Raw genomic sequence first — 9072 nt, 5'->3', positions numbered from 1 at the left:
TTTTTCGATCGTTCATTACACTGCTTCAAGTAATTGAGAATTTGCTCTGTTGGTGGCTGTCGATTTGAAATGGCATGCAAATTAAGAAATTTGAGCAAGACAAACACCGTATTGTTAGTGTCATTAACTCTTGCCTGAATTACGTAGCTACATTTCATCTGTGTGTAAGATTACTCTTCTCTGAATTTGTCCATCTGAAACACTTCCTGCTGGTATTTCCTAACATTGTGGAGTAGTACCCTGTGGCAGGACGTTTGTTCAGATAGGACAGCAAGTTTATTAAGGTACTCAGTTTAAGTGCTGTATTTTTACCGTCCACTGTCATTCACTTCTCTAAATGTTCACCATAAAGGCTTAACCACTGGATACATCATATTAATTCATCAACCTTTCACCCTTTGATGGAGCAGATGTGCTTGGCAAGTGTTAGTAATGCTGCCTCTTTTTGTAAATTCCTTTGCCAAAAAAAAAAACCCTGCATTCTTGCTCTAATACTGTATTTTTTTGCTTCAATTTAAGCGTCTCACTATGTATATTTTGTTTCACTTTATGCGTTAGAACTGAACGAAGGGGGTGCACTTGGTGATCATGAGGAGCAAAAGACATTGCAGAAAGTTTTTGTTTGATACCACGTATTTGCTGACCTCCTTGGCTGCTTTCTCATTTTGCCAAGCATTTCTAAATGCATGATCTAAAATTGGTAATGACGAGTAAGAGGTGTTGGGTGCCACTGGTCATTTGGTTCAGTGGTCATCACTATAATGATGATGCTGGAGGTTAGGGGATCATCCCCTGCCTCCCACAATTTGGCCACAATATGTGGCTGGTCTTAGTTGACCATCCCCCTGCCCCTTCCCTTAGACTAGGCTAGAGTAGGTTATACAACATCTATCGTTGCCGGAAAAAAAAAAAAAAAAAAAAAGAGTAAGAGGTGTTGGGTTAATTTCACTTTACACCTCTCAACTGTACTCGAATTTTTACACTTTAATTCCTAAAATATAAAATTTGTACCACTTTAGTGCATAATATATAGGGTTATTATCACTTTACCCCCTTAATATTTAGTGCTACTATTAATTTCCCCCCTTAACGTTATCTTTTAGTCACTTTACCTCCAAAACTAACGGTCAAACTTAACGTAGTTTGTTAATTAAAGTGAAAAGGCATGTTTAATTTTTAAAATTATTATCACTTTACCGCCATAAAATATAGTCTCATTATCAATTTATCCCCTAGAGTTATTTTTTAGACAATTTATCATACCATTAAACCAATTTAGCAAGTTAAAAAACTTTAGAAGAAAATTCCCTCCTCTTTGCATAATAAAAATAATAAAAAATTTAGAGTGACTCTTCTCCTTTTTAGTATCAAGAACAAAAGTCAAAGTATTAATTTCTTTCTTCTTGACAATCTTATTAATATTGAAAAAAAAAATAGAAAGATGGAGAGGAGGGGGGATGGGGAGAGAGAGAGCTTAATTCTTTTTTTAAAAATTACAAATAAAAAGAATTAAATACTTTTCTTATTTTAAAATTATTTCACTTTTTTCTTTAACCACCAAATTCCAATCCTAATCTCGACAACCTTAAAACAATACAATATTGTTAGACTTTTCTTTATTTTCTTTTTTTACAAAATCTAATTTTTTGTCTCCTTCTTTCCTATCTCTTTTTCTTTTCCTAGTATTAAGTAATATGAAAAAAGGAAATTTGAGAAAACCCTTTTACTTTTATGTTTGTCGATCTCTTAAAGTGAAAAAAAGGAAGAATAACCATTCCAACTTTTTTATTTTTAATTATATATAAAAAAGGATAAATATATTTAAAAATTTTTGACCATACTAGTTAAATTAACGATGAGGTAAAATGCCTAGAAATAATGTTAGAAACTAAAGTGATTGTATCACTATAATTTAAATGAATAAAGTGATGATAACAATGTAGTAATGCTATAAAATAAAGGGTTAATCACATTTTATCCCTTTAAAAAATACCCTATTTCTCAGTTTACCCCCTAACCTTTAATTTTGCTCACTTAACCCCCTTTAGGACAAAATTGCCCTTGCATTATTTTGACTTTTTATTTACCTTGTTTTCCTTTCTTTTATTTCTTTTTCTCTTTCTTCTTTATTTAATTCTTTCTCTTTCCCACAAAAATCTTCACCTTAATGATTGAAATTAAAAAAAGAGGAATTGCAGAAATCTATCTTCTCCTTAAATGATTAAAAAAATATTCAAATCACTTTCCTAAAATACAATTTTTTTAGCTTTTCAATTCTTTTAATTTTGGGTTTTCCTCTTTTTTTTCTAGTTTCTCATTTTATTCTCAAAAAAATGTCATAAGATGAAATTGTTTTCCTTTCTTTTATTTATTTTTCTCTTTCTTCTCTCTTTCATCCTTCCCAATAGAAATTCTATTTCAACGAAAATTTTTGTTTTGAGTTTGTAATTGCATATTTTTGGGTGAAGGTTTAAAAGGTATCAAAAACTAATTTTGATTTTTTATATGATGCCACGTGTCACAAATTTCAATTGATGATTATTAATCAGGTCACAATTTCATCTTAAGATATTTTCTTGGGAATAAAATGAGAAACTAGAAAGGAAAGAGGAAAATCCAAAATTAAAAGAATTGAAAGGCTAAAAAAATTGTATTTTAGGAAAGTGATTTGAATTTTTTTAAATTATTTAAGGAGAAGATAGATCTCTGCAATTCATCTTTTTTAATTTCAATCATTAAGGTGAAGATTTTTGTGGGAAAGAGAAAGAATTAAATAAAGAAGAAAGAGAAAAAGAAAGAAAAATAAGGTAAATAAAAAAGCCAAAATAATGCAAGGGCAATTTTGTCGTAAAGGGGGTTAAGTGAGCAAAATTAAAAGTTAGGGGGTAAATTGAGAAATGGGGTATTCTTTAAGGGGATAAAATGTGATTAACCCTAAAATAAAAGGATATTTTTGTCTAAAATTTCTTAACATGTTGAGTTGAATTACTTATGGGGGTAAAGTGACTAAAAGATAACGTTAGGAGGTAAACTGATAGTAGTGATATAGTTTAAGGGGTAAAGTGATAATAACCCTAATATATAAAATTTATCTCACTTTAGGCTCAATTTGGGAGTTTAGAATAGAAACGAGAAGAAGGGAAAACTTAAGTTACGAGAGAAGAGAAGGTATTGTTATGTTATTTGGGAGTTTTGAGAATTGGTGGAATGATTTTATATATGAAAGTTGTTAAATATTTGTTCAAGACCTTTTTAAGAATAAAATAGGTATTTTTAAAAAATTTCACAAGTTTCCTCTAACTTTCTCTCCATTTCTCTCCAATTTGAGAGGAAAAATTTTGCCTACCATTCATCATCCAATTTTCTTTCTTTTCTTTCTTAATAAAAACTCACAAACAAAAGAAAATCAAACTTTCTCTTCTTTCCCTTTCTTTTCTGTCCAAATTCTTAGCTCCCAAATGAAGCCTTAGTTCTTAAAGTCTAAAATTTGCTCCGCTTAGATATAAAATTTGTTTCACTTCCATCAACAATTTTACTTAAAAGTGATAACCTTTATATTTTAGGTACTAAAGTGTTTTCATTTTAAAATTTAGAGATTAAAGTGAAAATTCGAATATAGTTGAAGGGTGCAAATGAGATTAACCAAAAGGCATCTTACCAAGACATTTTTGTTTGCAAGTCAATGGAAACCAAATCATATATTTATTTCATTTCATGAAAGTATGCCACTCATTTCATATTTCATAGTATAACAAATAACTTTAAATAATCCTACATGATCCATTTACATATAACAAAGTACGACTTTCAATGAGAAAACACATATTTAATATTTTAGAAAAACACATAATGGTAAGAACCACCTACGTCAAACTGCTCAATTGAAGGGATTCTTAACGTATTCTTTTGCTTGTTTCAAATCTCTAATTTATTACATAGATACCTTAATTAGTTCATATATCCTATCCTTAAAGTGCTCATTCTATCTTGTATAACCTTAGAAAACATGTCTAAACATTTTTTAGAAAGTATCTGATGAGTTTCCTAAAATGGAAGGTTTCCTTTTTTAAAAACTTTTTCCTAATTTAGAAAGTTTTCTTTTTTTTTTTTAGAAAAAGCCATAATTTGGTTATCCATATAATAAGCATTATTTATCTATTTATTCATTTATTTATACATTAACTTAATTGCTTATTTGTTTATTTATTTGTTCATTGTAGAAAAGGCTCATCTTAGTTAAAGTCAATTTAAATTTGGTTTTGGACTTAGAGTTGAGTCGAACCATAAAATTATATTTCTTTTTACTTGATTTGGACTTAGAAAAAAAATGTTAAACCCTTGATATTATTATTGGGTTTATTTATTAAAACTTTAGTTATTAAATTAAAATTTGGGTTTCAAGACTCGCTTAAAATAGACTCGTATTGAAAATATTTCACTATTGTTCTTAAGCTCTATAAAACAAAAGTCCATTTTTTTTAATTGGATAAGTTTAGTTGGTCCATAAAGTTATTCTTTAAATATATTATACGGCCCATTATTGGTTTATCTAGGGGAGGTGGTAACAACAAAATTATAGTCCAATTGCTTTTGGCCCGAACCTACTTCAGTTAATATTCACCCTAAACCGCAAAATTTAAGGTGTAAGCCCAACACTACTTGGCCCACTCCATAATAATCCAACCTATCTCTAAAATTTTCTTGTTTTCTGATTCAACCCCACTAGTTTCCCTTCATTCAACTAAGGCCCAAAACAATTACTATTATTTCTAAATTCTACCCCAAAATTTGCAAAACCAAAATTAAGTTTTCTTTATTCTACCAAGAACATTTAAATGAGAATCAACACTAATTATGGCATTAACATATCCATTTTTCTATAAATGTAAACATCAAAGTAGATTAAATATAATAACAAAGTGAATGACACGTGTAAATAAAATAATTTTAATTTATAAAAAAACCTATACTTCATCAAAATTTGATGCTAAATCCCCTTTAAGATTGTCCATATTTCTTCCCACACTTGAGTATTCTTAATTTGGTAAGGGTTTTCTAGTATACGTAAGTTTATCAAATGAAGATGAAGAGGGAAGTTACGTTACTTGTTGAGGAGAAAATAGATTATATACAGTCAATTAACTAACCTACAAGAGTGTGATTTAGTTAACTATCCCATTATCTGGCAGTGATTGAGTGGAAATAAGTTGTTGGGAATAAATTCTTCAAAGACATAAATAGACTTATTAATTTGTTGCTTAGTAATAGAATATCATTTTTTTTTTAGTTTCTCAAATAGTTTCCAAAAAAATTCCAAAAATTTTGGGGGCTTTTCACAGAAATGATGAAGAACTGCACCATCAATTTGCAGATTTTGTGCTTACAAACTCTTGGGTAAATAATTCATTCTCTTTGTGCTTCCCCTTTCTGTGTCACTTTCTGATGTTAGTTTAGAAAACACTTTCATATTCCCAAGTGATGATAGTCAAAAAAGTGTTACGAGTAGAGCAGATGATTTGCAATTATCCTGTCAGGTCGAGTTCCATTCCTAGCCCATTATCTGCCAAATTTGGTCCTTAGCCACTAATTGTGTCACCCACTAATTGTGTCAAACTATGAGTTTTAATCGATGGGATTGGGAAAATTCAGCAATTAACAAGTAGATAGATAATTAATGGATAAAACCATTCTGTGGAAAAAGTCCAATGGACCAGTGTTTCAAGAAAATATTTACTTGACTTAAATTTCATATTAATCTTTAGTATCTCGAGTATATAAAACATCTAAACTAGACCTAAAAATAAATAAATAAAATAAAAAGAAAAAACTACGGGTATAATCTTCAGGGGGCGGCTTGAGATTTGAAAATTTATGATAAGCTCCTTCATCTAAAAGTGATACTTAGGCCCATTAAATTCATTTCCAAATAGAGGTTTTCTCGGTGAGTAAGAAATTAAAAGTATAAAGTTTACAGATTTGTTACTTTTCTTAGCTGAATTTCGAAATCTACAATGGCTGGAAATTGCCTTATTTTCAATTTTTGCCAATGATTCTATTTTTTCCCTCAACGTTTAAAATTTTCTAGTAGGTCACTCAAGTTATTAATTTTGGTTCTAAATGGTCCCTCCCAGCTAAGTCTAAGTGTTGTGGTCTTCATTTTGCTTGTTGAGGTTTAATTTAATGTCATGATCCTTTTCTAATATTAATATAAGGTATATAAGCTATATTAAATAGTTTTGGTTAAATATTTAATGATTGAATAATTTGACTATTTTAACAGTGTGTATTAGATTTTTAAACTTTTGAAGTTGATTTTATAATTGGTCCCTGGGGCCAAATCCAATTAAGATAAATTTCATTATTCCATAGTAAGATTAGGTTTGATGTTAAACACTTAGATTGACCTTCCCAATTTCACAAGATAGTCAAATATTTTCTACTTTATTTTCGAGAAATATTAAAATGTTGACTACTTTAACAAACAAAAAATGACAAAACAACTCTTTTAACAAGTTTTACTCAAGCAAATTGCATTCTAATATATTTTTATGAATAATATCCTTCTTTTAGGGATTGATAAAATTATTTAAATTTTAATGACGAACTTTCTGAAAAAAGATTAAATTATATAGAATCTATGTAACTAAAAAACTAAATAAAGAAGAAAGCGAGAACAAAACAAAATGTAGCGACACTTCATAATTTTATTGTCAAATTATTGTCTTCTCTGTAGTGTTGACTATAAACAATACAACATTTTGTTTGGATTGAGCATTATTTCCCCAATTTTATTTGCTTACATCATCATTACAATTTCCAATACACCTTTTTATCTTCCCAATTACCTCTTTATCTCACATACATCACGTCACAAAAAGTGCTACAGTAAAAATATCCCAAATAACTTACAATCCAATGTTAAAAGAAAAAACTATCTTTTATTTATTTTCATTAAAAATCATTTTTGTTACATGTGTCATTTAGGTTTATTAGACTTCTGATCATATAATAATGACGATGACACACTATAACAATAAAAAATATTATCATAATTTGTAAGCATAAGGTAATATTAATCTTGAAATGTTTACGCATAAGGTAATACTAAACTTGTTATTTGTCAAAGAATAATATTTCATTTCTTTGATTGGTTTAGATAAATTGTTAGAAGGATAATACTGTCATCTTATGTTGGTCAAATTAATCAACTCTTAAATTTCAACCAAAACTACGAAAAAGGGCTAAATATGCCTAATTTTAAATCATGAGGAGGAAAATTATCATCAAATCAAAGCCCAAGGCTTGGAGGAGCAATCAGTGCTAAACTTATAAGTTGAGGGGACTTAATAAGACGCTTTTGAAAGTGGAGGACTAAATAAGATCATTGATAAAAATTCAAGATCTATTGAAGTTATTGTAACGTACTGACTGAATCTTTAATCAAACACTAATAGATCGAAAATGCCTAATGCCATTATTTAAACGTTAATTATAGTTAAGAAAGCTCACATGGTCCTAGGAAAATTACCTAAAACAACTTTTCCCCGGTGAATTGTATCAAGTGGAAGCAACCTAATTGAATTCAAACGTCACTTTTGCATGCAAAAGTGTTTTTCTTCTACTCTAAGGTACATATTCTTCTCCATGTGCATTTACTCGGTTTTCTACAATGGCACTATTTATTTTCTCTTCCATGTGCGTTGCTTCATGGTTCACGCCCCATCTCCCCTATTTCATCATAGAATTTGGAGTTCTATATAGTTGTGCTGACTTTTGCTATCTTATTGCAAATTTAAGCAAATTACATGTGCCATGAATCCCAAAGATTTGTTTTTCTTTTTTATATAAAAAGTAAATTTTATTAACGGATTCCTGGAAATCGTCTAGCACGATTTGATTTATATCACTGCTCTAATGGTAGGTTGAACATGCACTAGAAATAACAGATCTGCAATTTAACGAATACAATAAATTTGAAAAAAATATTATGAATATATCTTTAAATCCCAAAAAATTGTGGAGTGATAATAAAACAAGGAATAATGTTGATTTTTAATATCATGAGGTTCAAAATCCTGTTTTTACCTAGAGTAGATTCTTAGGGCCATTTGCACTACACAAATTGGATTAGCCTAGCGTACGAGTTTTTTAAGGGTAATGTATATATTCGATGGTAATTAATCAACTATAATAGTGCCTATTGGGTGCTCCAAGTCCAAGGATAGATTACGCGCGAGGACACTTTTGATAAGGAGGATGGCTCCTAACTGAAATTTCTTCCCATTCCGGGAATACTTTGGCAACTTAATGACTAATATTAATTGTACCCCCACCAAGGCGCATTCTTTTTTTTTTTTTTTTTTAATCACTGTAGGCATCCGGGTCTACACCCGACTAATCCCACAGCGCTCCAGCAGAGCGATCCAGGTGCATTCCATAGAGTAAAATTCAAAGTTCAAGAATTGTTAATTATATAAAAAAAAGCAAGTTGTGAGCCAATAATTAGTATCTTTACAAGTAATTTTTGTTTAATTGACTAGGAAAATTAGGAAAAATGGTGGAGGAAAGTTGAACAAAAAAAAAAAAAAAACCTTGGAGAAAAGGTAATGAGAGCCAACTAGGGTCTTCATTCTCTAGTTACTAAGTTAAATATTAGACGGGTAGAGTAAATAACAACAGTTTACGTTAATGAAAAAGAAAATCTATGTGTTATGAAAAAAATTGATAGTTCTCTTTTTCTTTTCTTTTTAATTTTATAGCAAAATTCCTAATCTTTTGATTTTCTCACTCTAGGTCTGACAAGATTAGATTTATGTCCTCTAGCGGAAGAAATTTCTATTGTAATTATACTTATCTTTATTCTTTTCAAACTATAATCATTTTCACTAAATAGAACTTTTCTCTTGTAGCAATCTCAAATGAAAAACGAATGAAGTTCTTGTTTGTTCTCTTAAACTAGGAGATGTAAAAAGAACTGCAGTTTTTCCTTTACAAATGATAATATGTTTCACAATTTGTGATCACATAATTAGGAAATGGAGTTTTCCCTCAAAAGAAGATTAAGAAACGGGA

The sequence above is a fragment of the Coffea arabica genome, chromosome 10c, assembly GCF_036785885.1.
Source record: "Coffea arabica cultivar ET-39 chromosome 10c, Coffea Arabica ET-39 HiFi, whole genome shotgun sequence".
NCBI lineage: Eukaryota > Viridiplantae > Streptophyta > Magnoliopsida > Gentianales > Rubiaceae > Coffea > Coffea arabica.
Note: the sequence above shows the minus strand (reverse complement) of the source record.